The sequence below is a fragment of the Pecten maximus genome, chromosome 13, assembly GCF_902652985.1.
Source record: "Pecten maximus chromosome 13, xPecMax1.1, whole genome shotgun sequence".
In the NCBI taxonomy this organism is placed as follows: Eukaryota; Metazoa; Mollusca; class Bivalvia; order Pectinida; family Pectinidae; genus Pecten; species Pecten maximus.
This window is the reverse complement of record NC_047027.1, coordinates 1,382,005-1,395,587: the sequence shown is the minus strand read 5'-3', so window position 1 is coordinate 1,395,587 and position 13,583 is coordinate 1,382,005. Positions and strand designations below refer to the sequence as shown.

The following is a 13,583-nucleotide window of genomic DNA, read 5'->3' as shown; positions in this document are numbered from 1 at the left end:
TCATGTTTTACATTTTATTACCATCCTGATAAATCAACATAGTCGTTTCAGCAGAGAATGGAGTGGGAAATCCACAAAGTTTCCTGGAAAGAAAAAAATATTCACAAGTCATGAATATCAAACGAAAGCTGAATGAATGTTTTAAGTTTCATTTTACTAGATTAATTGGTAGTTCATGAGTTACATTCTATTAATTTTCTCTTTGACGATAAATTTTGATATCTTATGTTAAAGTTTAATGATTTAGGTTAACCTTCCCCTATTGCAATGTATAAACAAGACTTACCTCTACTGCTGATTAAACACAAATACAGTGTTGGTCTACACAGTGAAGACAGGTGTGTGTATGGGAAGTACAATCACTCTGTGAGGTACAGTCTGTGTATAAAAACAAGATTTATATATAGTGTGTATGGGTAGTACAATCACTCTGTGAGGTACAGTCTGTGTATAAAAACAAGATTTATATATAGTGTGTATGGGTAGTACAATCACTCTGTGAGGTACAGTCTGTGTATAAAAACAAGATTTATATATAGTGTGTATGGGTAGTACAATCACTCTGTGAGGTACAGTCTGTGTATAAAAACAAGATTTATATATAGTGCGTATGGGTAGTACAATCACTCTGTGAGGTACAGTCTGTGATTAAAAACAAGATTTATATATAGTGTGTATGGGTAGTACAATAGCTCTGTGATGAACAGCCTGTCAAGAAGAATTAAACAAGATTTACATATAGTGTGTATGGGTAGTACAATAGCTCTGTGAGGTACAGTCTGTGAATCAAAACAAGATTTACATATAGTGTGTATAGGTAGTACAATCACTCTGTGAGGTAAGGTCTGTCAAGAAGAATTAAACAAGATTTATATATAGTGTGTATGGGTAGTACAATCACTCTGTGAGGTACAGTCTGTCAAGTAGAATTAAACAAGATTTATATATAGTGTGTATGGGTAGTACAATAGCTCTGTGAGGTACAGTCTGTGAATCAAAACAAGATTTATATATAGTGTCTATGGGTAGTACAATCACTCTGTGAGGTAAGGTCTGTCAAGTAGAATTAAACAAGATTTATATATAGTGTGTATGGGTAGTACAATCACTCTGATGAACAGCCTGTAAATTAGCATTAAACAAGATTAATAAATAGTTGAATACATACGCCGTGCAGCCTATAGAATCTAGTCAAATCCTAGAATCTTACGAGGTGAAGGACCTTTATCTTCTCGATAATAATCCGGTGTCAATGTATTGGTTGAGAAAGTTTTTGTTTTCGATGCCACATGTCTAATCCCTCCAAAAATTACATGCCAATATCAGTTTGTACATGTGTACTGTTTACACATGTTATTGATATTTTGTTAAAGGTAGAAAAGCTTGGTTTCTGAAATTCGTGCCACTTTGTTTTTTGATTGGTAAGAAAGCTTGGTTTCTGAAATTCGTGCCACTTTGTTTTTTGATTGGTAAGACGTATCGTATTAGAGCTACCACCCCGTGAGTGAGACTTTAAACTCGATTAAACTACTATTGTAGAAAACGAGTTATCTGTTTTGATCTAAGGTTCCAAAACGACGACGGGGACAAACGGTTAAAGTTAAGATCACGATGTTTCAGGAAGTAAAACACCCTTGGTCCCCATCAGTTGTCAGGGTAACGTTAATCACACAACAAAGGGAGGTCACTCTGATATATATCAGAATGGAGGTGATGGGACAACCTCGATCAACTTAAATTACTTAAGTAATCTTAACTGTCCATAAGGACCAGTCAGCCAATAGATAATAATGAACAGAAAGAGTAAATAAAAAATAAAATGGAAATCAAGGAAAATATCAAACAATTGATGAAAATTAAGTTCCCTCGTCATAAACCGCTGATCATCCTTAACTCAAATCTTAACGGATGGGGACGCTACCATCAACAGTTGACAGTAGAAGTCGAACAAAAGTTGGTTCATTAAATTTTTATCCGTTTCCTTTTGTGTTTAACGGATGCTGGGAGTACCTCAATATATTTACTGTCCTCATCGTGTTCTACTGTTTACAGGACTTTGAGAGGAACTTGATATACATACTGCCCACATCATTTAGGGATCTCAACATTTCCTTTTATTTCTCGTCTGCTTTTATGTTACTGAACTTGGTACTTTATCATCCTATAGCTGTTGACTTTGATATACCTTTAAACAATACAAACAAGATACGACACCTGTACAGAAATCCATACCTACCGGAATTATGGGCGGCGCTGGCGCACGTGCAGTGATGGTTGTGACAGTATTCCAGATTACTGTTGTCGCAAGTTGTCTGTCCGTTACCTCTACAGTATGAACTAGTGAGGCAGTACTGGGAACTCACCAAGCCTGATACAGTACAAAGTGTTATACATCAAGATTATAATACAAAGTGTTATATATCACAGTTATAGTACAAAGTGTTATATATCACAGTTATAGTACAAAGTGTCATATATCACAGTTAAAGTACAAAGTGTTATATATCACAATTATATTACAAAGTGTTATATATCACAGGTATAATACAAAGTGTTATATATCACAATTACAGTACAAAGTGTCATATATCAAAGTTATAGAACAAAGTGTTATATATCACAGTTATAGTACAAAGTGCTATATATCACAGTTATAGTACAGTGTTATATATCATAGTTATAGTACAAAGTGTTATATATCACAGTTATAGTACAAAAGGTCATATATCACAGTTATAATACAAAGTGTTATATATCACAATTATATTACAAAGTGTTATATATCACAATTATATTACAAAGTGTTATATATCAAAGTTATAGAACAAAGTGTTATATATCACAGTTATAATACAAAATGTTACATATCAGTTATAGTACAAAGTGTCATATATCACAGTTATAGTACAAAGTGTCATATATCACAGTTATAGTACAGTGTTATATATCACAGTTATATTACAAAGTGTCATATATCACAGTTATAGTACAAAGTGTTATATATCACAGTTATAGTACAAAGTGTCATATATCACAGTTATAGTACAGTGTTATATACCACAGTTATAGTACAAATTGTCATATATCACAGTTATAGTACAAAATGTTATATATCACAGTTATAGTACAAAGTGTTATATAACACAGTTATAATACAAAGTGTTATATATCACAGTTATAGTACAAAGTGTCATATATCACAGTTATAGTACAAAGTGTTATACATCACAGTTATAATACAAAGTGTTATATATCACAGTTATAGTACAAAGTGTTATATATCACAGTTATATTACAAAGTGTCATATATCACAGTTATAGTACAAAGTGTTATATACCACAGTTATATTACAAAGTGTTATATATCACAGTTATAGTACAGTGTCATATATCACAATTATAATACAAAGTGTTATATATCAAAGTTATAGACCAAAGTGTTATATATCACAGTTATAGTACAAAGTGTCATATATCACAGTTAAAGTACAAAGTGTTATATATCAGAGTTATAGTACAAAGTGTTATATATCACAGTTATAGTACAAAGTGTTATATATCACAGTTATAGTACAAAGTGTTATATATCACAGTTATAGTACAAAGTGTTATATATCACAGTCATAGTACAAAGTGTTATATATCACAGTTATACTACAACGTGTTATATATCACAGTTATAATACAAAGTGTCATATATCACAGTTATAGTACAAAGTGTTATATATCACAGTTATAGTACAAAGTGTTATATATCACAGTTATAGTACAAAGTGTCATATATCACAGTTATAGTACAAAGTGTTATATATCACAGTTATAGTACAAAGTGTTATATATCAGTTATAGTACAACGTGTTATATATCACAGTTATAGTACAAAGTGTCATATATCATAGTTATAGTACAAAGTGTTATATATCACATTTATAGTACAAAGTGTTATATATCACAGTTATAGTACAGTGTCATATATCACAATTATAGTACAGTGTGTCATATATCACAATTATAATACAAAGTGTTATATATCACAGTTATAGTACAAAGTGTTATATATCACAGTTATAGTACAAAGTGTTATATATCACAGTTATAGTACAAAAGTGTTATATATCACAGTTATAGTACAAAGTGTTATATATCAGTTATTGTACAAAGTGTTATATATCACAGTTATAGTACAAAGTGTTATATATCACAGTTATAGTACAAAGTGTTATATATCACAGTTATAGTACAGTGTCATATATCACAATTATAGTAGTGTGTCATATATCACAATTATAATACAAAGTGTTATATATCACAGTTATAGTACAAAGTGTTATATATCAGTTATAGTACAAAGTGTTATATATCACAGTTATAGTACAAAGTGTCATATATCATAGTTATAGTACAAAGTGTTATATATCACATTTATAGTACAAAGTGTTATATATCACAGTTATAGTACAGTGTCATATATCACAATTATAGTACAGTGTGTCATATATCACAATTATAATACAAAGTGTTATATATCACAGTTATAGTACAAAGTGTTATATATCAGTTATAGTACAAAGTGTTATATATCACAGCTATACTACAAAGTGTTATATATCACAGTTATAGTACAAAGTGTTATATATCACAGTTATAGTACAAAGTGTCATATATCACAGTTATAGTACAAAGTTTCAAATAACACAGTTACATTTCTGAAATACACGTTAAGTTCTAGAATAACCAAAACAAGTGGTCATTTGATCTTTAAGATTCAGATCAATTATACTTTTTTACGGTACAAGAAAAAAAGAAACTAAGAGATGACAAAAATAAATAAATACTAGTAGTTAAAAATAAAACAGCCACTTGATCTGAAAACTAAGTTATCTTAGTGTAACCCTGGTAAATACTAGTAACAACACACCTCGTCTAGACTAAGTTATCTTAGTGTAACCCTGGTAAATACTAGTAACAACACACCTCGTCTAGACTAAGTTATCTTAGTGTAACCCTGGTAAATACTAGTAATAACACACCTCGTCTAGACTAAGTTATCTAAGTGTAACCCTGGTAAATAGTAGTAACAACACACCTCGTCTAGACTAAGTTATCTTAGTGTAACCCTGGTAAATAGTAGTAACAACACACCGCGTCTAGACTAAGTTATCTTAGTGTAACCCTGGTAAATAGTAGTAACAACACACCGCGTCTAGACTAAGTTATCTAAGTGTAACCCTGGTAAATACTAGTAACAACACACCTCGTCTAGACTAAGTTATCTTAGTGTAACCCTGGTAAATAGTAGTAACAACACACCTCGTCTAGACTAAGTTATCTTAGTGTAACCCTGGTAAATAGTAGTAACAACACACCTCGTCTAGACTAAGTTATCTTAGTGTAACCCTGGTAAATACTAGTAACAACACACCTCGTCTAGACTAAGTTATCTTAGTGTAACCCTGGTAAATAGTAGTAACAACACACCTCGTCTAGACTAAGTTATCTTAGTGTAACCCTGGTAAATAGTAGTAACAACACACCTCGTCTAGACTAAGTTATCTTAGTGTAACCCTGGTAAATAGTAGTAACAACACACCTCGTCTAGACTAAGTTATATTAGTGTAACCCTGGTAAATAGTAGTAACAACACACCTCGTCTAGACTAAGTCATCTTAGTGTAACCCTGGTAAATAGTAGTAACAACACACCTCTTGTAGACTAAGTTATCTTAGTGTAACCCTGGTAAATAGTAGTAACAACACACCTCGTCTAGACTAAGTTATCTTAGAGTTACCCTGGTAAATAGTAGTAACAACACACCTCGTCTAGACTAAGTTATCTTAGTGTAACCCTGGTAAATACTAGTAATAACACACCTCGTCTAGACTAAGTTATCTTAGTGTAACCCTGGTAAATAGTAGTAACAACACACCTCGTCTAGACTAAGTTATCTTAGTGTAACCCTGGTAAATAGTAGTAACAACACACCTCGTCTAGACTAAGTTATCTTAGTGTAACCCTGGTAAATAGTAGTAACAACACACCTCGTCTAGACTAAGTTATCTTAGTGTAACCCTGGTAAATATTAGTAACAACACACCTCGTCTAGACTAAGTTATCTTAGAGTAACCCTGGTAAATAGTAGTAACAACACACCTCGTCTAGACTAAGTTATCTTAGTGTAACCCTGGTAAATATTAGTAACAAAACACCTCGTCTAGACTAAGTTATCTTAGTGTAACCCTGGTAAATATTAGTAACAAAACACCTCGTCTAGACTAAGTTATGTTAGTGTAACCCTGGTAAATAGTAGTAACAACACACCTCGTCTAGACTAAGTTATCTAGAGTAACCCTGGTAAATAGTAGTAACAACACACCTCGTCTAGACTAAGTTATCTTAGTGTAACCCTGGTAAATAGTAGTAACAACACACCTCGTCTAGAGGGCTTCTCCCTAGCTTATTTGGTTTAGCGTTAGACTAGTTACCAACGGGTCACGGGTTCGATTCCGGAGGCAGTGGTTTTAATTTAATTAATCGTGAGCTCCGTTACACTAATTATGATAGATCTCGTTTACTCTATACCTATTGATTAGCTAATTGTTAAGTAATTGTTGCAAAAATTAATAGATCATGTATACGCGCGTCTTAATTAGCATCAAACAAATGGACTAATTGTTAGACACCTCTTCCCATGACCTAGAGCGGATAGACCATCGCATGTTTCCTTATATACTAAAACCAATTTAAATTGACCTGCCAATTTAACGGAATACCAGTTATAATCAGTTAATTTAAGCGAAAAGTATTGAAAAGGAGAAAAATATCGTGGTGAATGAATTGTAAGAACACAGACATGATACATTAAGTTAGATATCACGGAGACATTTACTGACCAACGAACGATTTCTAAATAAAATACAGTACTTACAGACAGATAGGGCCAACAGCGTAACAATAGCCAAAGTCCTCATGATTGACGGTAATAAAGGTCTGACTGGACGGTATTTACACGAACCTTTTATATGGCGTACTGTAGGAAACCTTTGACACATAACCTATTTATGGTTTTCGCATGATCTTAACATATGTTTAATCTCAGGCATGATCAATAGATTACATACTTTCTACGTTTGTTTTCGTTCTTTTTGTAACACCAATGTGGTATTTGAAATTAACTAATTTTTTAATACTATCAGAAAATTTAAGCGGGTTATCCCAATCTCAAAGGACGTCGAGGGTACTGTTTTAGTTGATTTGATGTTTTACGTCTAATTCCCACAATAGTCGTTAAAAACGCTGTCAAGGAATGATGGGACGACAACCTGACGCATGAATGTGAAATCGCACTGAAAAGTCACACCTGGTCATGGAAGTTTGACACCTCACGTGGTCACATACTACTGGCATTACACCTTAAAGTCACACCTGGTCAGGGTAGCGTCACGACTCACGTGGTCACATATTACTGACATCACACCTTAAAGTCACACCTGGTCAGGGTAGCGTCACACCTCACCCGTTCACATATTACTGACATCACACCTAAAAGTCACACCTGGTCAGGGTAGCGTCACACCTCACCCGTTCACATATTACTGACATCACACCTTAAAGTCACACCTGGTCAGGGTAGCGTCACACCTCACCCGTTCACATATTACTGACATAACACCTTAAAGTCACACCTGGTCAGGGTAACGTCACACCTCACCCGTTCACATATTACTGACATAACACCTTAAAGTCACACCTGGTCAGGGTAGCGTCACGACTCACGTGGTCACATGTTACTGACATCACACCTTAAAGTCACACCTGGTCAGGGTAGCGTCACACCTCACCCGTTCACATATTACTGACATAACACCTTAAAGTCACACCTGGTCAGGGTAGCGTCACGACTCACGTGGTCACATGTTACTGACATCACACCTTAAAGTCACACCTGGTCAGGGTAACGTCACGACTCACGCTGTCACATATCACTGGTATCACATCCATAAGTCACACATGACCATAGTACATGTAGCATCGCCTCACCTGATCACAAATTGCTTTGAAGAGAAAACTGGTGTAAGATAACTCACGTTTTGTGGCTTGACATGTAAAGTGTGGTGTTCAGGATCAAAGACACTACTCTCTGACACCCCGTGGTAGTGTATACGAGCCCGTATGCAGAACAAGTTCCAACCAAGGCAGATTACTCCCCCTATTTTCACTAAAGTCCTCTCCGTTTATTGAATTCGGTTTATTTTGTTTAATGTCATATCAACAACCAGGGGCTTTTAAGGTCGTGCCAGGTTTTAGAGGTGGAGGAAAGCCGAAGTACCCGGCGAAAACCCGCTGGGCCACGGACAGTACCAGGCAACTGATTGACGTGGCTTTCGATCTCGCAACCAAGAGGTGGAGAGCTAGTGATAATGTGTCGGGACACCTTAACCACTCGGCCACTGCGGCCCCTTCCCGTTTTATAAATGCCCTCTCTATGACTATCTAAAGTCCATTGGAAGAACATTCATTGAACTTATCGTATGTACAGGGCTCCAGATTCCAGGGTTGATGATCTTCCGAGGAACGACAAGGATGTTGGCCTCCTAGATCTAAATATATCTTTGTTGTTCAAACTCCCAAGAGTGGAACCGGTGCACTTCGGAACCTCTACACAGAAAGAAGATTATGTTACAATGACTGAAACCCTAATTTCTGAAATTCAATTTTTGAAGAGTTTTTTTTTTTTTTTTTTTTAGTTTGGATTTTTACGGCCCATCGACAGCTAGAGTCATTCAGGGCCAAACAATATATACTATTATTTTATTGAGTATGTTTTAAAAAGTATTTCTATTGAATATTAAGAATATTATGATAAGAAAGTGTGTAAAAATACTGAAAACTATAGCGAATGTATCATGTGAGCTTTGTGATATATATACAACGTCACAGAGAGTAACGTAAAGGGACATCACAGTCTATGGAATGTCATCATCATCATCATCATCATCATGAAAAAAAGGGGAAAAAACAAAGAAAAATCTCCACTCAGTTGTTATATTCCAGGCGTTCATGTAAAACTGGACTGTGCTCACATTGATAAACGGATAAGGTCATCCGGGCCACACTCACTATCACAACATGGCGACCTGTATACTTACAACGATCCTATTGTTGTATATCGGTGCTACAGCTCACGGTAGGTGAAGCATTGTTTTATATTTAATGGTACATGACGATATATAGCCACGTACAATGTAATGAATTAGACACACCCAACCATGTGTAAGTTTTACAACACTTTCAGCTGTAATTTTTTGTTGTTGATGATTGGCTGATAAAAAACAAATATCAAATCTCATTCGAATTTCATTTTAGGTTGTCCGTTGGGATGGCTGACGGGACCAGGAAAATGTTACTGTCTAAGTCGGTATACAGCGACATGGGGCGAAACATCCGTAAGTAATGTAGTAATGGAGACACAATGGTCTGTATCCCGCCCTGTCAGTATGTCTACCATAGTCCGCGTGAGACAACATACAAAAACATACAATCATGTCAAAAACATGAAAACACACAAACATACAAATACGTCCTAAACATCCAAATACAAACCACTTCAAAAAACACCCTCAAACATACAAACACCACCAAACATACAAACACACCCTCAAACATACAAACACCACCAAACATACAAACACACCCTCAAACATACAAACACACCCTCAAACATACAAACACCACCAAACATACAAACACACCCTCAAACATACAAACACCACCAAACATACAAACACACCCTCAAACATACAAACACCACCAAACATACAAACACACCCTCAAACATACAACACCCTCCAAACCAAACCCCACCAAAACAACACCCCCTCAAACATACAAACACACCTCAAACATACAAACACCCCCAAACATACAAAACACCTCTCAAACACAACCAAACATACAAACACACTCCAACAATACAACACCCCCAAACATACAAACACACCCCAAACATACAAACACACCCTCAAACATACAAACACACCCTCAAACATACAAAACACACCCTCAAACATACAAACACACCCCAAACATACAAACACACCCCTCAAACATAAAACACACCCTCAAATATACAAACACGCTCTCAAACATACAAACACACTCTCAAACATACAAACACCACCAAACATCAAGCACCACCAAACATACAAAAACGCCCTCAGTCATACCAATTCGCCCACAAACATACACACATGAGCAATAAATGAGTATTCCCAGATAAAATTCACCTTTTTTTAACTAATGTGACGACAATCCCCAATTTCCTTATCGAGTCACTCTCTCCAATACAGGGTGTTTGTCTAGGTTTTGGCGGGAAACTCGCCGAGCCGATGGATGAGGCCTCCTATACCTTCCTTACCGGCTCAATTCACGACAGGGGGCGTGAGTAGCATCTCTTTCATATTGTTTTCTTGCTCAATTCACGACATGGGGGCGTGAGTTACATCTGTTACACATATTGACGATCGTTATTTTATTGAATATATTAAGGCATCAGATCTAGGACTTGTAAAAATAAGTTATCAGTTATAAGGGAAAAGACCGCAATATAACGATTAAATCTAACAATAGCAAACAAACTGATAAATCTTCCTTTCAGCGAAAAACCATTAAGTGCATTGAATATATATGTGTAACAGTTCAGTATACACATGTAAGGTTTCAGACTACCGAATTCTCGTACCCCATCCCATTTTATACTCACATAATGTTTCAGTTTACCAAGTTCTCGTAATCTACCAACATACAAACAGGCCCTCAAATAAACAAACACGCCAAGAAACATACAAACAAACTTTTAAACATACAAACACACCCTCAAATATACAAAAACACGCCTTCAAACATGAACAAACACATCATCAAACAAACAAACACGCCCCAAAACATAAAAACACACAAACATACAGCGACAGGGGGACTTCCGGTTGACCAGGACCTTGTCAGTTGAACTTTTTGGGCTCCGTAGATTTTGTCGATATACACCATCTTTTTCAAAAATCACGGACTTGAACTTTGGCATGTGTCATCTTGAAGAAGGCCACCAAGACATTCTTATAGAATTTTATAGAAACTGTCTGCCGAAAATGTGGTATTACAAACGACGATTTGGACAATGGACTGACCACTATATGTGAATACCACTCACGCGCCCAGTAATAGTGGATATACGTACGCTTTACCTGTACAGGTGTAATCGGTGTTATTTGGAACTTATACTACGTTATATTATTTTGATCATGTCGGCGAGAAACAGTGTTGTAAGAAGAACTGGGGCGAAAGCCAAATCACCCGAATCTCTCTCGGATTATACTGATGACAAGGACCGTATTGATACACTCTTTAACATGATATCCGCTCTTGTAACCAAGGCGGATATGGACACTATCATGGGAAAAAAGTTACAGAGATTGAGAGAAGGTGTCAGAGAGGAAAATAGGATACTAGTAGAACAATTGGAAGGACGGGTTTTCGACCTTGAAAAAGAGAACGACACCCTGAAGGAAAAAGTACGTCAGCTCTCAAGTCAGTACAAGGAGACACAGGCTATTAACTCTATAGTAGAGAAGAAGCTGAATGATATCGAACAGCAAGGAAGAAAGAACACGGTACGTATTGTAGGTTTAGAGGACAACAACAAAGGTGAAACGGTCGAGGAGTGTGTGGGAAAAATTGTCATTTGTTCGAAGTTCTCTAGACGTGGATATTAGTCCTAACGATATTGATATCGCACACAGACTCGGACGTTTTAACAGAGAAAGACCCAGAACAGTGATATGTAAGCTTACTCACAGGAGGAAGAAGACGGCGATTCTGAACAACAGAAGAAAACTGAAAGGAAAAAAGCAAGTGGTGTTCGAGGATTTGACACAAAGGAACCAGGAAATTCTCAGAGAAGCCTATCGACTGAAAAGTGTTAATCACTCGTACAGCCTTGATGGGAAACTGTTCGTTATATTGAAAAATGACAAGAAACGTAGAATCGGAACTGACACTATTTTAACAGATGACTTCTTGCTCGACGACAACAACTTTAGAACTGAAAATTATGGCCAATAGACTCTTTAACTGGATTTTTATTGTGCGAGTCAGACCGGTAGTGAACTTAGGTACGTCATAGAGATGAACCTTCTCTGGTTTACCGATCAGACCATTGTGGATATATCTTCTTTTCATAAGTTCGTGTTTATTTCTTTCCAAAAGTTTTGTTTGTGTGTCAGTGATTTTTTTCCAAAAATTTTTGTTTGTGTATCAGAGATTTTTCGTTTAGGATGGTATGCAGCGGACAGTTTTCGTACTTATATATGTTCTTGTAAGTGGCTTATACGTTATTTTTCTATATTGCGTGATTGCCTTAAATGTTTTTATTATTCACCTTAAGTTTCTCTATTCATCAACTGAATAGCTTTTATTTATCTATTTATTTATTTATTTATTTATTTATTCGTTCATTTATTTATTTATTTATTTATTTATTTATTTATTTTTCTATTTATTTATTTATTTTTCTATTTATTTATTTATTTTTCTATTTATTTATTCATTTATTTATTCATTTATTTATTTTTCTATTTATTTATTTATTTATTTGTACTATGTATTATATCCAGAAAATACAAACCGCTATGTTCTAATAGTACTATACTACTTCCGGTTATTTTGCACTTCCGCTAGGCAGCATGACATACGTAGAGATGATATAAGAATTAGGTACGGTGCGTGAGTTGGTAATTGCATTAACCTTGGACAACTTTGTTATGATTTTTATCTTTGTTTTTTTTACTGTTTATGTCATGTTCGTGGCGGCGATTGCTTCGATAGTTCTGTCAGAGCTTCGGAGCAATCGTAACAATGAACGAGACCACATGATTGTAAACATACTTTTTCTCTTTTCTATTCCTTTCTGTACCTTTCTGTTCTATCGAGTGATATACTCTATTACATTTGAGTGTTATGGTGATTGTACGAACAGTGGGATTATGATTTGTATATACCTATTTAATTATGGATGAATTAAACATTCTCTCGGCCAATTGTCAGGGACTGGGGGACCGGGTCAAACGTAAAGATATTTTTTCGTACTTAAGAGGGAAAAAACATAACATTTATTGTATACAAGACACTCACTTTACTCAGGAAAATGAAAATATTATTCGTAACGAGTGGGGGTATGAATGCTATTTCAATTCTTTCAAATCGAATGCAAGAGGCGTTGCAATTTTTTTTAACAATAATTTTGAATTTAAGGTGAAGAAAGAGAAAAAAGACTTGTCAGGTAATTTTTTACCTATTGAGGTAGAAATTAAAGATATAAGTATTACACTCATTACACTATATGGTCCAAATTCTGATGAACCAGAGTTTTACAACCTGCTTACTGACACAATAGACAGTTTCGGAAATGATAAAGTAATTATCTGTGGTGACTTGAACTTGGTGATCAATCCTAATAAAGATTATGACAGCAGCTATAAGTCCATAAACAATACAAAAGCAAGAGAAAAACTTTTAGAAATAATTCATAATCA

General features: G+C 35.2%; 1 long non-coding RNA gene across 1 annotated transcript; it reads right to left on the bottom strand.

The window, feature by feature from the left end:
* On the bottom strand, positions 1–6,993 carry LOC117341213. Its single transcript, XR_004535582.1, has 4 exons — positions 6,926–6,993; positions 2,237–2,368; positions 287–378; positions 1–83 (listed from the first exon to the last, which is right to left on the bottom strand). It is a non-coding gene; the product is annotated as an uncharacterized LOC117341213 (long non-coding RNA).
* Positions 6,994–13,583: the final 6,590 nt, after the last annotated feature.